This window comes from Cyclopterus lumpus, chromosome 6 (assembly GCF_009769545.1).
Source record: "Cyclopterus lumpus isolate fCycLum1 chromosome 6, fCycLum1.pri, whole genome shotgun sequence".
Lineage (NCBI taxonomy): Eukaryota > Metazoa > Chordata > Actinopteri > Perciformes > Cyclopteridae > Cyclopterus > Cyclopterus lumpus.
Window position 1 is genome coordinate 6,068,038 of NC_046971.1, and position 16,006 is coordinate 6,084,043.

General features: G+C 43.9%; 1 protein-coding gene across 1 annotated transcript in view; it reads left to right on the top strand.

Moving 5' to 3' along the window:
* peak1 (pseudopodium-enriched atypical kinase 1) overlaps positions 1 to 16,006 on the top strand; it is a 75,328-nt gene that overhangs the window by 11,304 nt on the left and 48,018 nt on the right. Inside the window, exon 2 of the mRNA XM_034535860.1 lies at positions 2,882 to 2,983. The gene's annotated coding sequence lies outside the window, so the exon portion shown is untranslated. The remainder of the gene's footprint in view (positions 1 to 2,881; positions 2,984 to 16,006) is intronic.

The window sequence follows — 16,006 nt, forward strand, 5'->3', positions numbered from 1 at the left end:
AGAGAAACAATCCTGTGATTGAAAAGAGGGGTCTTGTTAAGTCATTTTTGTCCAGTCCTGTCCTGCCCTGCCCTCCTCCCGCAGAATAGCTCTTTAAATATAAAGTCTGATGCCCGTTGAAATGCGACGCTGCTCCCGGATCAGTGAGGAAGGCTTCTTTCTGCCGTGGCTCCACGATGCACAGTAATGAACTACGGGGTCGGCTCTCTCCATTCCAGTCATTCGTCTAGTCACTTGGCTTGCACGCTTATTCTTCCAAAATTACGATAGCCGCTCAGTCACTTGTCACATTCAGCCCAGGCCAAGATGCTTGAGTCATGATATAATCTTGTTACCATGGAGACGGAGTGGCAGGCTTCTGATGGGTTAGGTTTGAGGAGACTTTTGGGAGTCTTTTGTTGCTGGTCTTTATAAGACTATATATATATATATCTTTATCTCTTCTTCGGATTTGGTCCGTTATTAGATTTCACGCACCCAATGTTTTATTTATAGCCACTGCAAGAACATCACCTTTTTTTAAGAGATGAAAACACTTGCCAAGTCTTCCTTTTGCAGCCTCAGAATCTCTAAAAGCCATTTTTCTCTCTCCCCTCTTTTTTAAACTGGAATGCCTAACTTTCCATGCTCCCGTAAAGGTCGTGGTGAACTCTGGGTTGTTGCCGTCTTGGGATTAGGGTCTCGGGCCCTGCAGCCATGCTCCGTGGACCATTGCAAACAGTCGGCTGCCCGTCCTGTGGCCTCCCGGCCCACTTAGTCTGCACACACTGGCTGAAGAGGAGGAAACGTCTGTGCATTTCATGCCAGACACCAGAATGTTTGCGTTGCATGTTCGGAGCACTACTCCTTTTTAGCACGAAAGTCGTCCATCGTGGCAGCAGCAGCCCCGTAAATCAAGAATGGCTCCGCGGCTGCAAACTGCAGTTCGGGACGCAATAAAAAAATAAAAAAAAGATTTGCATCACTGTAGCGAAAGAGCCTGGCGTGCTCTGCTCTGTCTCGGCCCCCGATTCACCGTCGCTTCGCAGTCATAAAGGGACACATGGAGCCGTTTAGCTATCTGCCGACGTAGAAATATTAGAGGAAGGAAGTGGTCATGGCTAAAACCTGGAGCAAAGGTAAGTAAATGCTTTGACTCTCACACGCATTCATTAGACTTCCTCTTTCTTTTTGTAGTTATATGAGGCATTTTGTTACTTTGGACTTTGTACTGCAGTTCAACTTGAAAGTGTTCTTACTGTCTTTTAAGGCCAAACCTCTTGCATCAGTATATAAATAGTCTACAGACACACTATATAAGTTAGTAAGATTTATTTTAAGAAGTACACACAGTCATAAAATGAATGGGTTCTCACCCAAACGTGTTCACACAAACAGTCTGTTCACCCCTCCCCCGTCCTCTGCCCACTGGCGGCCAATATTAGTGTTTGGATTATACATTAAAGCCCGAGTCGTGTTCAGCAAGTGGACCCTCTTAAAAGGAAAACATGTAAGGCTTTCAGAGCACACGGACCCCCCCCCCCACACCTTTTAAACCCTTGGCTGTAACAGTTTAGAGCCACTAGCTGGGCTCCACGCTAACAATTCCTTATATAGCGTGCGCTCTTGCCTGAGCAGACTACAGCAGAAAGAGGGCGAAACCAGAATGCAACGCCTGCAGGGATGAATTTAGGGCTGGGGAGTGGTTCATGGCTGATTTCAGTTGACTCATGGCTTTTAATGAGAATTGGGACGTGACAAGGCTGCGGAGACCGACTTTGAAAAATGGTTCGCCAGTCTGTTTTTATTATTAGGCGAATGCTCCGTGTTTTTATTGGCTGACGGTCAAGTGCGGAGCGGTGTTTTCAGGCTCGTCTTCAGTTTGGGGGTCTTTGTAGAAGAAACGTACGATGGATTCGAGGAGATGTGTCTTTTTTTATTTCTTTTAGCCTTGCTCGCAGATTGTGTGCGGATGCTGTTAACAAAGTTGTGTGTCGTATTTATTCCTATATGCGCTCGACCCTCCGCCTGAAGAAAACAGGTGGCAGCAGGTAACGGAGCTTTACGGCCTAGTTTTGTTTTAATTAAGATGATTGAGCAGCTTTTTCTCCAGTGGGTGGGGTTCTCTAGGCACCTTTAGATTCAACTTTGGGGGCTACGATGCGACTATAAACCGATTTAACGATTCATCTGGATGACCATTTGTATGATTCACAGCTACGAAAAAAGATGAGCATCCTCTAGTAAAAACACAGAATTCAGCAGGTTCTTTGACATAACGAGCTGCTCTTATACACAAGTAAATAATTATGATATCTGTTAAAGGCAATGAGCATTCAGCTCTCGTACAAAAATAAGGCTCTGTCCCAAAAAAAAAACATTGTTGTAACGATTTAGGGGCGCAAATCCTTGGCAAAAGAAGAAGTGAAATGCTTTCATACGTTAGCTTTTAAGCCAGGAGGGTGCCGGTCGGATTGTATTGCGTCTGTTGCGTTCAGGGGCAGCCGTAAGGAATGGATAGCCCGGTGTCGCATCCTTTTTACAGGAGATTGCAAAGGAGTTTGTAATACATTTGGTGGTGTATAGCAATCTTGTTTCAGTTCTCGCACAATTATCACAAGTCTCTCTCTGATGCTCATTCATGCGTCATGTGGATTTATTTGTGTGACTGCAAAAGAGACACGTCTATAATTCTCTGTATTTAGTGACATCTAAACATGAAAGTGGGACATTTAGTGCATTCATTGTTCCGCGCTTCTGATTTATGTGAATTCACAAAATAGTCAGTTTTTCCATTTCTAACCACATTTTTAATTAGCCTATGACTGTGACTTCTCCTCCAGGAGCACTTGACGGTGACATTAAGCCGACATCTGCCTCCTCTCGCCTCCCTTGTCTGCAGGAAAATTGTCTGCAGCCTTTTTCGAGACGCCCCGTGGCTTCGTCTGAATCAGCGAGTTCTGGTGCTTTCAGGCCCACAACAGGGAGCTGCGTAGCCCGGCAGGTAAGAGGAGTAAAACTGTTCTGTTTCCTGTTATTATCTGCGGAGTTCATCATATAAAAACTGCTGCTTCAATTCAAACCGTCGAGCAGCCTCTTTGTGCTATGGGAGTTCCCCCCCCCCCCCCCAGCCCCCTTTCTTCTTTAAGAGTTTGGGCTGGGTTGGGAGCTGTTGCTGTTGTGGTCCCATGAACTCCATTGAGACGTAAGCAATACCCCTTTAAACAAATAATAATACGTGCCGCACAAGTCTACAACCACCTGCAACATCACCTGGCATTCTTGATCAACTTGAACGTGGCTTTTCACAGGCAGGCTGGGTTTTTTTGTGGCGTTATTAATACCGTCTTCCTTTTCCATAATATTTGAAGTTGTCTGTTTATACACAGGGTGAGTCATCCTTCTGCCTACGCTGCTTTTGTCTGATGTTTTTTTTTTTACGTCTTTGACTTTGAGCCCCTCCATCTTCCTGTCTGTGTCCTCGCGCTTTGCCTCCGAGGATCGGCCACGAAGCGGTCGAGCTGCTCGACAACCTCGTCCTGTTAACTTTACCTCTTGTGGGGGGGGGGGGGGGGGGCGGCGGGGCGGCGGATGTGTGCGTCCGTCTGTCACACAGTGTGACTCAATCCAGAACACATTTGTGCATGAGTAAAGTTTCTTAGGTCACACTGCACAACTTCAGATCTTTCCCAGTTTTCTTTTGGAGCTCCAGGACAAAAAAAAGCCCACCGGCTCGGCGTCGATCCATCACAGACGCGTTCCAGATATCCAGCATGCTAAATATCTGGACATGTGAAATGAACGAGTTTCTTTCTCTGGGAGCTTCGGCCGGTTATGGCGCAAAACACGGGTTGTGATGAATATTAGGGACGTGTGGAAACTATTTTGTGAAGACGTCGCACGCCAACGACAACAAGCGTGATTACGAGTACAGTATTGCATAATTAACTGCTTCTCGGGTGCTGTGCTCAGTGTACGCTCATCGTTTCTCATGCAGGGAAAATGATTTCACCCCTTCTGACTTCACGACCAAGGTATTTCAAAATTGCAGTTGCGCGTCGACCAACAAAGCTCAGCAGCTATTTCTGGGGCCTTGTTTGGTTTTTGTTCTGTTTTGGCAGTTATTACCACATCTACATTTATGTGTTGTTGTCTCAGTAAGTCCCTCCTGCATTTAATGCCAACATGGTTGTCATCACTGTTGTATTTCACATTGACAATACATTCCCTTTTTTGTCCTCCTCCCCCCTCCCTCCCCCTCCCGGCCCTTTTTTGTTGTTGTTGTGTCTTGACAAACATACCGTGCTCATGTTGCTACAAGAAATAGTGGTGGCCTTCATTTGAGTTCACACATGGCTCTGTGTTCACGGGCCGAACACCAAACAAAGCCCACGATCGCCATCTCGTCTCATGGAGGATCTTTAGGGCAAGATGATTTGAGTGGGTTGTTTTTGGACATAATTATCCTCTAAATGCTGATTCACTGATAGAGAGGTCATTAACTTCAATGTGTTCAAGAGGACGCATTAATGTGGCATCCACATGCTCCTCTGGGGAACATAATTAGTGAGTTTGGAGATGAGGGGGTCTCCTGGGTAATAATTACCCATAAATGTGAGAGCAGCACGGGTAAAGTCTGAGCTGTAATTCCGTTGTCGTTAAAAGCCAACATGTGTGCTGGTTGTATTGACACTACTTTTATAGAGAGAGATGTCGTGGATGAAAGAATCCACCAATCTAAGGATTAATATGCAAGTTGTCTGCCTGCTTCTGGTCTTTGCTGTCAGTCGGTGTAGGAATGCAATATGTGTAGATATGGTATAGGAACAGATGTTGCCTTGATTTGGCTACTGAAGGGAAAGCCAATCGATTGCTGGCGTCAACCCCCAAACCGAATTGGCACCGAAAAAGCCTGAACCGGTGGGATTGATGGATGGAGGTGATGGATCCAAAAGAAGCAAAACTGCCCAGGTTGAAATGTTCTGACAAATGCAGTGTTTCCACTGCATGGGATGGCTTCTGCTCGTCTCGATTCGCTTTTGGCACCAGTGCCTTCTCATTGTGATTCTCAGCTGATCGCCATGGCGACGGGACATCATCTGCGACGTTACACTTACCGGCCACAAATACCAGATGTTCTCCTTCTTTTTTTCTTCTTTTTCAAAACCATTTGATTCATTCATTGCGGTCAGGACGAAATGAGAATTTCTCCAAATATAAGCCCCGGCCGTTCTGCTTTTTGTCCTGCATTTTTTTTTTTTATCAAAAGACAGTGTAGCGAAATGGACTTACCAGACTTTTTATGTCCAGTTTAGATGCCTGTGGCTTTTCTACAAGAGTCCGAGTGTAGCGTTGTAATCCCTGTGGAGTCTCCGACCAATCTGGAAGTCTGTGTGTATTGACTGGCGGTGTATATATGTGTATAGATCTATCAAGATTACACACTGTTGACTCATGGAAGCTCTTTAAGTTACTCTGCTCATTGATTGCTGCATTTCCCCCCCCTGTGATTGTCCTTGATAAATGGATTAGGATGTACCTGGTGCTTTTTAGCCTCTCGAGTTACCACTTCAACAATGCTCACACAAAGTGCCCTTGCCGTCTCGCTCCGACGGTAAGCAATGTCGAGTTTTACCCATTAGGACCTCATTGTTTAAATCAATTAAGCCACAGAAGGTATCTAACTTTCAGGAAATGGAGTGGGAAAGTGTGTGTGTGTGTGTGTGTGTGTGTGTGTGTGTGTGTGTGTGGGGGTGAGATAGACCTTGGATAGTGCTCTGTCCTTGAAGCCCATTGGCGCCAAGGTCAGCGGAGATCAATATACGAGTGGGTGTCTGAAACATGTATTCCCATCACACTCCTGCTTCGCCTCTCGTTCTCAATCCCCGACTTTCCCCTCAAGGCCCCGACTAAGTGGACTGTGGAAACCAGCAGCTGTCGGAGTTCCCATCAGAGCGCCTCAGAGAGCGAAAGTGAAATTCACCGAGGGAGTTAATGAAGTCTGAAACGTCAATATCACATGTTCTGCAGGTCGGCTCTGCTCCGCTGCTCTGACCGTGAGTCAGGAGGATTCTCTGCGTCACCAGAGTTACGCAATTGGTTACTGCGTTTTGTTTTTTAAACATGCAATACCTTTTTAAGTGATTTAGTATTTACATGATGTAAGTAGTTAATCTATTACAAGTCAGATCTGGTTAAAAACTAAACAGTATATATCACTCACCAATTCAATTCAGTTTATTTTGTGTAGCCAAGAATCACAAATGAAAAATATCCGTAATTGCTTATCTATTTATTGGCGCCTGGTACATTCCACACGCCTCCTATTTAATAAATAAAAACATTTGATTTTAGTCTACGTCCCAAGAACAGTGGCCCCCGCATTTAACTTAATTTCTTGCTTTCTCCTACCTGTCAGCTGCTGAAGGATCAACGGTCAAGTAGTAAAACGACATCAGGTTGACACCCATGACCTTTTTAGGTCCAGTGGGACCCCTTGGTGGATTTAGGTAGCCCATTCAAACTGGTTCAAGAGAGGTGGGGTGTCAGTCTCCCCTAAATTCCACCAAGCCATGACCCTCCCTTCACGCTGTTTGCTATAGTTATCCCAGGCCTGTTTCCACTTAGCTATGGCAGGAATGTGCCTTTGCATGAGAAGAGGTCGTCCCCGCTCATGGCTCGCCACGGCTCTTCCTCGGCCCTGAGTCGAGGCCGCCAGGATGTGGACATACTTTCCCACGCGTGCAACCGCCGTCCCATTTATCATCGTGGAATGTTGATATTTATTATGCTTGAGCTCGATTTAGCTTCATCCAGACTTTTTCAAGGAAGTGTCCGTGTCATGTTTACTTTACTCTGCTTTCGAAAAAAAATAAACCTATACTCTAGTTTTATTGTTTCTCATAAATTTAATAACTTGTTTTCATATAAAAACCAGCATTAGATTGGCTGTGGTCTCATTGTTTTCTCATATTTTTCTTAATCAATGCTAGCGGCGTGCCGGTCGCTCCACCACTTTGGTTGACATCTATTCATATTTCTCAGAGGATGAATTCTTATGAGTAACTTTTTCCTCCATGAGCTTAACTTTTTTTTTGTTATTCTCAGAAATATCGCAGAAACTTTGATTTCCTGACTTTTTGTTCTTGTGCCATCATCTGGTCAAAATGTCACTTTTATACACGACCAGCATGTCAAGCGTTGTACAACATCAACATGTTAGCCGTGTCAATATGAGCCTCACACTGTTCCTCCAAAAATGCCACCCAATCATCCCGAGTGTGTTGCAACGCGACCACAACAACAAGTCATTTAAGCTGCTTTTCCCACATGCTTCCGAACCCATAAATGCAGTGGCAATTTTCCGTGTCTCCACATCTTGTGGGATTAGAGGCGCTAGAATCAATTTTCTGCGTAAGATGCTCGGAGTAATTAGCCAGCCCCCGGCCGTTGGGCATAAATCTTTCATCCTCGGCCCCCGGTGGGAACAAAAGCCGCCTTATTCGTACACAGTCGTGGGTAAAAGCACACAGAGGTCAATTCAGTTTTTTGAGCACGCGTGTGACATTTCACACGGTGGCATTACAGAGATATTTCCCTGTAATGTATCCAATAATTGCCTCGAGGTGGAATGGGTTAGGACCTTTTCCTGTATGCATAAGGAGGCAATTTAGTATTCTCTCTCTGGGAAACATCCCGTTGCCTTGGTTACCCCTACGTTTCTGTTTCCAGTGCTGACTAATGTTGATCATCTGGAAGAGAACTGAAGTAAAAGACTATATTGATCACTGTGATGACACGTTTTAGCTGCAGACTGATTTTTTTTAATTAAATGTCACGGTGAATGCTGATCTATCATGGATATTAATTACGTCCAACCTCAAATCAGCACTTTTGGAGCAGTGGGGGGGGGGGGGGTGTTTCCCCAACTCTAATAAAAATAGATGTAGTTACTTCACACAGCGACACGTAATCAGATTTATTGGTCACCAGTCTGTAGAGCGACTTTCAACTTGATCCGCGCCAAGCCCTTCAGTCCGACCACCTATTGTTCCACTGTTTAGTCAGCCCCGTCTTGCCCGGCTCTTCAAACAAGCTTAAGTTTCAGCTGTTCAACCCCCTCCGTCCCCACTGTGTGGTTTCGCCTTTGAAGATGGAATGAGAAATGTAAATGTCGTGCTTTGGAGTTGATTAACATTGAAATGGAACATTTCTAAAAGATGCAGCACAGTTTTCCAATTGAGCGGCGGCCCTGGCGATCCCATCGAACGGCCCCGAGCCTTTTGCTTTCGTCACCTGACCACGAGAGCGTCAACTTGTTTTGCAGCTGCGCCAGCAGATTGGGGGTGTCTGCTAGAAGAGCATTTGATTATAGTGTAATTGGCATTTGTCTTTTGTTGATTTTAGATCTTGTAACGGCTGCACACTATTGCACTTGGGTTTTTACTTTAGGGCGTTAAACTGCTTTATACTGCTTTTTGAGAATTGTGTAACGAGGGCCTTTTTGTGATAAGATCTGATGTATTTGCAACTGTCCAGAAGTTTTGCAATATCACAGATAACAAAATCGGTTTGAATTAAAACTTATTTCCGTTTAACCCCCGGGGCTCTTTTGAAACTCATATTTTTCAATTTGTGTAAGCCAATAAAAGAGTGATAGAAACTTTTAAATGTGGAGATGGAGGAACGACTGTAAAAGTTTTGCCTCCAAAGCATTTCTTCCAGCTGTTCTTTAAAGCTGACGAACAGACAGATCGGCGTGGGGTCTTATTTTTGACCACAGGACACAAACTAGTACTGGACGTGATGTGCAAGGCAAGATAAAGAAGCGGTGGAACATTCCCTTCAAGGGAATTATCATTCTCTCCATTTTTTTTTGGAGCTGCTATTAGAATAAGATTATAACTGGAAGTAGAACCTCGGCACACATTACGCCGCACCAGGTTTTATTGACAACCCTCGGGCTGTCCTATTGAATGTAACCGCTGGAAGTGTGTGTAATCTTGTTTTGGGGGGGATTAGTGTCTGATGATATGATGTAAACTACATTGCTTTGCCAGAAGAAAACGCACACTGGAGTTTCAGAAAGAGAGAGATGGGCAGCTTTTTTTTTTTTACAGTCGTTCAATTTATTGTCTAATCCCTCTGTCCCTCTGCGTCTGAAAAATACTTGTTCGGACCAGTGTAACTACTGACCGTTGTTATCTGGGTGGATATTGTGAGAGAGGAGACTTGAGGAGGAGACTCCGTATGTACTCTCGCCTTGTTGTGGCTCTTCGACGGCCGGCCCAGAGCCCGCTTCATCCCGCCCTCTGCCGCATGTTTTTCCGGCTGTGTTTACATGCCAGCTCTCTGAAACTCGAAGGGTCGGGTGAACGCCTCCCTCTGACCCGGACTTCACATCCCTTCACGTTACACAACGCAAACGTGGTAGTTTTAAGCTCTTTTACCCAAATTCGTATTTCTTCCGTTTGTTTGATTATTTCAATCTGGATGTCTTGCTTCCTCGTCTTATTTTCCTTCAGCTGCACAGCATGAACTTGAAGGTTAGACGGTGAAATCTATACTAGAGTCTTTGCACGTTTAAAATCATCTTAAATATGTCTCTTTGGTATACAAGAAACCAATCTAACAAAAAGGTTTAGATTCTATGGAATTTTAAATGAGAAGGATTGGTTACTCGATAATCTTTGTAGCCATTAAAGCTTGAAGAGACAGTTTAATATTTGGTGTCCAGCTGATACAAATTAGATGTCATCAGCTGGACACCAAATATTAGCTGCGATAGATACAGCTCATTATTTAGTAAACTCAGCTAGACATTAATGTATTACTCATCTCAGAAATGAGGTTTGGTGGGGAAAGAGATTGGATCTGCACTCTTAATGCTGACCGTCTACTTCCCACACAAACCTAATGTTCCTCAAATGATGCAAGCCACTCGTTTAAAAGAAAAGCATGCACTGCCTGCATTATTGATGAGTATGAAAATTGAGCCTGAGCTAAAAGATAATCGTGTGTGTGTGTGTGTGTGTGTGTGTGTGTGTGTGTGTGTGTGTGTGTGTGTGTGTGTGTGTAGAGCACATTTGGTTCCCTCGATCCACGAGAGTGAGAGATTTCGGTGGCGAGGGCAATCGGTGGTGATGGATCACCTCAAAGGGTCGGCCAACTCCCCAGGTGATGTCAGAATAATCACCGTTTGTAATGCAACATTAAGATAACATCATCAACAGAGTTCCATAACAATATTACGAAGAGTGCAAGTGGTTATTTTGCTACTTTTATTGCCCACATATTGTGTTCCAGAGCAGCACTTTACAGTTAGCGGTGTGTTTTGAATGTGAATGTAATGTGGAATGTAACTTGATTAGTCCGGCTGAAATAACGGCCACAGAAATATCACAACATGTAACGTTCTATTCAGCGATCATATTTTTCAAATCGCCATTTAGTTTGAGCGATCATGACACGAGTGGCTATTTTTATAATCAGGATGGACGCCATTGAAAAGATGTTAAACGCTGGAGCGATGCCATTGAGAGTGAATGAAAGATGGTTAAGAGGGAATATTTTGGGGGTAAAAGCGTGTTTCTGTTGTTGTACCACGGAGATAACCTCATTAGGGTTTAACGCTACGGGTGAAAGATATCGGGATTATATTTGTCACATACTGATCATTTGGGTTGAGATGCAAACTGCTCTGTTGCGTCTCATTTTAAAAACTACGATTATGATTGTTTCTTTCCAGTGTCGCAAGATAACTTTCTGTCCATGGATTGATGGCTTGTCCCTTTCTTTTTCCTCTTCTTTGGAACCATTGTGTGTTACTCCTTTTGCCAGGAGGCCCACAGAGCCAAATCTGTCTTCAGATGCCAAATGGCCAAAAAGAAATGAGATTTTAGGTAGCTTGGCAGTGGACGGGGAAAAGTGGAAACTATTTTAGGAGAGAAAAGTGGGACAGGGTAAAGAAAAAATAAATAAAATATCAATTTTCTTTCAATTTCCCATCAAAGTGAAAAAAGAAACTTGGTGAAAAGTTTGATAAAGCCAGATGAATTATTATTTCCACTGCAATAGTTTTGTGTTGCCTGGCAGAAGAGTGAACATGGTTTTCAGGACGAGAAAAGTTTGTCTGAATATAATCAATCTCCACAGAGCAGATACAAGGTTATTTAATAAGAATAAGTATTACAATTTATAAGCAATGACATTTATTGAAACATCAACTGTATTAGATTGCGATAACAGGATTGTAAGTGGCGTTCCTTTCCTATTTAAAACCTCGGAGAACCTTTTTATATCTTCATTATGTCCACAGACCTTAGAAGTTGTGTTATCCAGACCCTAGAAGTTGTGTTATCCAGACCCTAAAAGTTGTGTTATCCAGACCTTATAAGTTGTGTTATCCACAGAGCCCAAAAGTTGTGTTATCTAGACCTTAGACGTTGTGTTATCCACAGACCCTAGAAGTTGTGTTATCCACATACCCCAGAAGTTGTGTTATCCAGACCTTATAATTTGTGTTATCCACAGGCCTTAGAAGTTGTGTTATCCAGACCTTAGAAGTTGTGTTATCCACAGACCCTAGAAGTTGTGTTATCCAGACCTTAGAAGTTGTGTTATCCACAGACCCTAGAAGTTGTGTTATCCAGACCTTAGAAGTTGTGTTATCCACAGACCCTAGAAGTTGTGTTATCCAGACCTTAGAAGTTGTGTTATCCACAGAGCCCAAAAGTTGTGTTATCTAGACCTTAGACGTTGTGTTATCCACAGACCCTAGAAGTTGTGTTATCCACATACCCCAGAAGTTGTGTTATCCAGACCTTATAATTTGTGTTATCCACAGGCCTTAGAAGTTGTGTTATCCACAGACCCTAGAAGTTGTGTTATCCACAGACCCTAGAAGTTGTGTTATCCACAGACCCTAGAAGTTGTGTTATCCAGACCTTAGAAGTTGTGTTATCCACAGACCCTAGAAGTTGTGTTATCCAGACCTTAGAAGTTGTGTTATCCACAGACCCTAGAAGTTGTGTTATCCAGTTGGCGACCATGTTTCTTCCATCTGCCGTTACACAAGATCGCAAAGCATGACTTGATAACCACCGCGTTTTGCCTCCTTGTCCTTAATTCTGTCGTCATTATTCTGTGAACACTAAACATTCAGTCTCTGCCTGTGACTCAGCAAATATCTTAAAACATGCGAGCCATGAAAGCGCACCCCAAATTGATTGTATTCCTTAAATAAGAAAACAAATCCACGTTCTAAATGATGTTGGTCTCTTCTCACATGAAGGGTACTTTGTCGCGGATCCACAAACCCCGTCAGGTTGCAACATGACCCGGCTCTGAAGGCCTCCGTGGCCCGAGCCACGTTCTGGCTGCGCTCCGGCGTCCTGTTGCTGCACGTCGCTCACGAGCTCAGCTGTCGATTGGAATGCGAGGTTGGTGGAGTCGAAAAATATTCCTTGGGCCGGGTTGGCAATAGTTGTGCGCTGCAGGCAGGAGTTCACCGCTTCGTGCCAGTTTCCCACAACCCAAGTCGCACTGCGTCCGAAGTTTTTCTGTGTGTGACGCTTCAGCTAAAAACTATTCTGAATCTTGGTGTGAACTAACTGCATTAACTTGAAATGAATGCGAGGGCATTGAAGAATGCTGTTATTTGTTTTGCCTTTCCTGGGCTGGATCGACTCACTGCTCGACATTCCTGAAGCAAACGCGTATCCAATGTCACGTAACAAGCATCTGGCAGCATCTTCCTCTGCATACACAAAAAAGAAACGCGCTTCATTTTCCACACTGCCCTTTTTTTATTTTTTATTTTTTAAACTGTACGTACAGTGCTGCTCGGATCAAATCCTGCTTTTCATGGTGATCCAAAGTGGAGCCACCAGTGACTTCCCTCATTATTTGGCACTCTGTGAATATTACGAATTACACTTCAAAGGGCTAATCTGGGCCCGGCATCCTATAAATAGAACCCGAGAGACGCGGGGCTGTGAAAGCGCGGCAGGGATTGCCTCCGCTCACTGTTCTAATGACTTCATTTCTATGCATTGGGAGCAGCGCTGATGGATTCTGATGCTTTTTTTTTTATGACTCGTACATCTATAACGCGTCAAAGTTGTTCTGCTTGAGGGACGGCCATGTGGTGTTTAAAGAGTATTCAAAAAGTGACATAATGACTTTGATGTGCGGCCCCACAATTTATTTATTTTTCCTCCCTCACCTGTCGTTGACATTCCCTCATCCACTCATGGAGTTACTATCCCCTGACGGTTTTGAGTGTCAAAAGCAGACCCAGCTGTCTGCCGTTTTTTTTTTTTTTTTCTTCGAGAAAAGGATTTATTGAGCTTCAAATTCATCCCTTTCTTTCTTTCACCACTTTCTGTTGAAATTCCTGTTAAATACGGCACCTATATGGGTCGCGCTCTCTGTAAAATCACGGTGGCAGGATGCCGTGCGTTGGCCGCTTCAGACGTCGTGTCCATTCCCCCCCCCCCAACATCTGCCTCCAAATCCCAGATCGGCACAGTCCTGTCGTTTTTTGGGGCGATGGCCTGCGTGTTACACTGAAGTGATGGAAATTCACTGGCAGTCATCAAAGTTGTCAATTTAGAAAAAAAGTGGCAGGAAAGAGATGCATGGCAAAGTGACCAGAACAGGCATTAGGCATGTCCGGCTGTGTATGCTATGGATAAGTTGTCAAGAGTCGTGCCGTTGATAACATTTATTTTTTTAAGGTTTTTTTGCAAGGTCCCCACAGCAGCTGTAATGATTTTTTTTTTTTTTTACATATCAAAGCATCAGAATGCTGCACTTGTAGTATTCATCGCTGTTCGGTGAAGAAAAGATGGGGCCTGAAGATCATCTTCATCGCTTGGTTTTAAGATGATGTGCGCACCGCCGTCCGTTAGGTTTGCCTCATCCCTCCCTTTTTGTATCGGCATACATCCAGCAATGTGGCAGAGAGCCTCTTCTTTCCCACTTTTCTTTCTTTGTGTCTCGTCTCTTTGTCTCGGCCTCTTTTTGTCTCCCTCTTGTGTGTTCTCAGTGGGTACTTCACGGGTTCTTATCACGTATTTAGTCGGAGACGGGCCCTCGGGGACCCTGCTGCAATCAGCCCGGGAGCAGGAAGCCAACATGAGCAGACTGTGAAGAGGGCATTGCATTCTGACCTCGTCTGCCAATCACGACCCTCTTCTGTCTTTCCCCGTCGCTCCTCCCTCTTGCTTCGCTTCCCCCATTGTCGTTGATAGGAACTCATTGTTTTTCTTTTTGTTATTCATTTCTCTCTGAAAAGTTCCCTTTGTGATGAGGGTCTTCGGTTCCAGTGAATGCAGTGCCAGAGATTTATTTGAAACGTTAGAAAAAAGCTTGCGTGTTCAGCTAATGTGCAAAAAATGAGAAATTCTCATCTGGAAGTTGATATGGCAGTATATATTTTGAACATGTGACGCAGCGATTACACGTTTGGAACGAGGTGACCTCTCAAAGCGAGTGTGTGTGTAGATATAATGTCTGTGGAGTTTTACGTTTTATATACTTTTGTAGTTTTAGTAGCGTTTGTGCTGAGTTCGTACATCTTCAGCATTGGCAAGTTAAGTAGTGGCTTATTGTACACGGCGGATACTTTATGATGATAGCTTTAAAGACCTTTGATATTCAACGTTGGTGTATATCAGAATATGAGAAATGGAAGGGTTTACATGCCAGTCTGTTTATTGTAAAATATAAAAAGCTGTTCATTTTTTTGTATGTTTACTTGTGCCTTTTTTCATCAAGACGAACCCCGTCAGGCTGGACAACTTATAACTGAAATACAAAGCATAAGAACATTTATTTGAGCTAATTCACATATTTCTTTAGGTCGAAAAGCTCCTAAACAATTTGTTCTACTTCCACAAGACACCGTTTTGTTTGACCGTCGGCTCAACGACACTTCGCAGAAGGTCTTCACGTCTCGAATGGCGAACAGACAGCCTTGACCTGCGCGGTTACATTTCACGGCGTGCACCATGTTGGCAAGTGAAACTGCAATAAACTGTGTTGAATCACTCGGCGTCAAGGTGCCCTCTGACACACGGGAGGAAACATCAGCCAGATGCCGTCTGAAGCTCTTACTCCCTTCAGATCCATTGAAGGTTCTCACTGACATCACTGACATCCGATAGATACCGTATGTTCACCATGTCCGGCTGCCTCAAATGGTTTGCCACAGCTGTACGTGACTTTCCTTCTCCTTAAATTGTGTTTATAATATGAATATGGGCTTAACCTCTATCGAGGTCCAGCTGTTTCCACTATGAAATGTCACTTCTGTTGACGAGCTACAGGTGTGATACGTCTGATTTACTCTAATTAGTTCCCGTGACCAAATGAGGCAATGGTGACATTATGTGTATACCACATGGTTACCACATGGTTACCACATGGTTACTACATGGTCACCACATGGTTACCACATGGTCACCACATGGTTACCACATGGTTACCACATGGTTCCTTGGGCAACCGTTTCTTAGTGCAAGAAACAAACACACACATTAAAGAGTAAAGACACTGGCAAAGGCACTCAATTCTTGGTCTTCCTGTATCATAAACTATCAAGATTAATGTCATTGCATTAATATAATCTGTGTGAAGTCCTGACTTCCTGTTCATTTTCCTCGTAGAATCCATTATCGCATTATTTTTTCCACTTTTTTTTTTTTTAAGCCTCTATATTTTGTTGGATGTCTTCAGGTTTTAGGGACGGCGTTCCAAAATGGCTTTGAATTCTTTTGATAAGATATCGTTGCAGCGGCCCCACTTCTCCTGAAGGTTTTTTAAAACAAAACTGTAGATACGGTGACAACGGGAGGGAGAGTGAAAGCGGGATGGAAATCATGAATAATATTGAATCGGATATTAAAAAAACGCCTTCCTACCTCCCCCTTGGTCTCTTTGAACTTTGCTCCGGGCTCTTTTTGAGTCCTCTCCTTGTGTCATCGGGAGCCTTCCGATGGCAATTATCTCACTGGTTATGAGG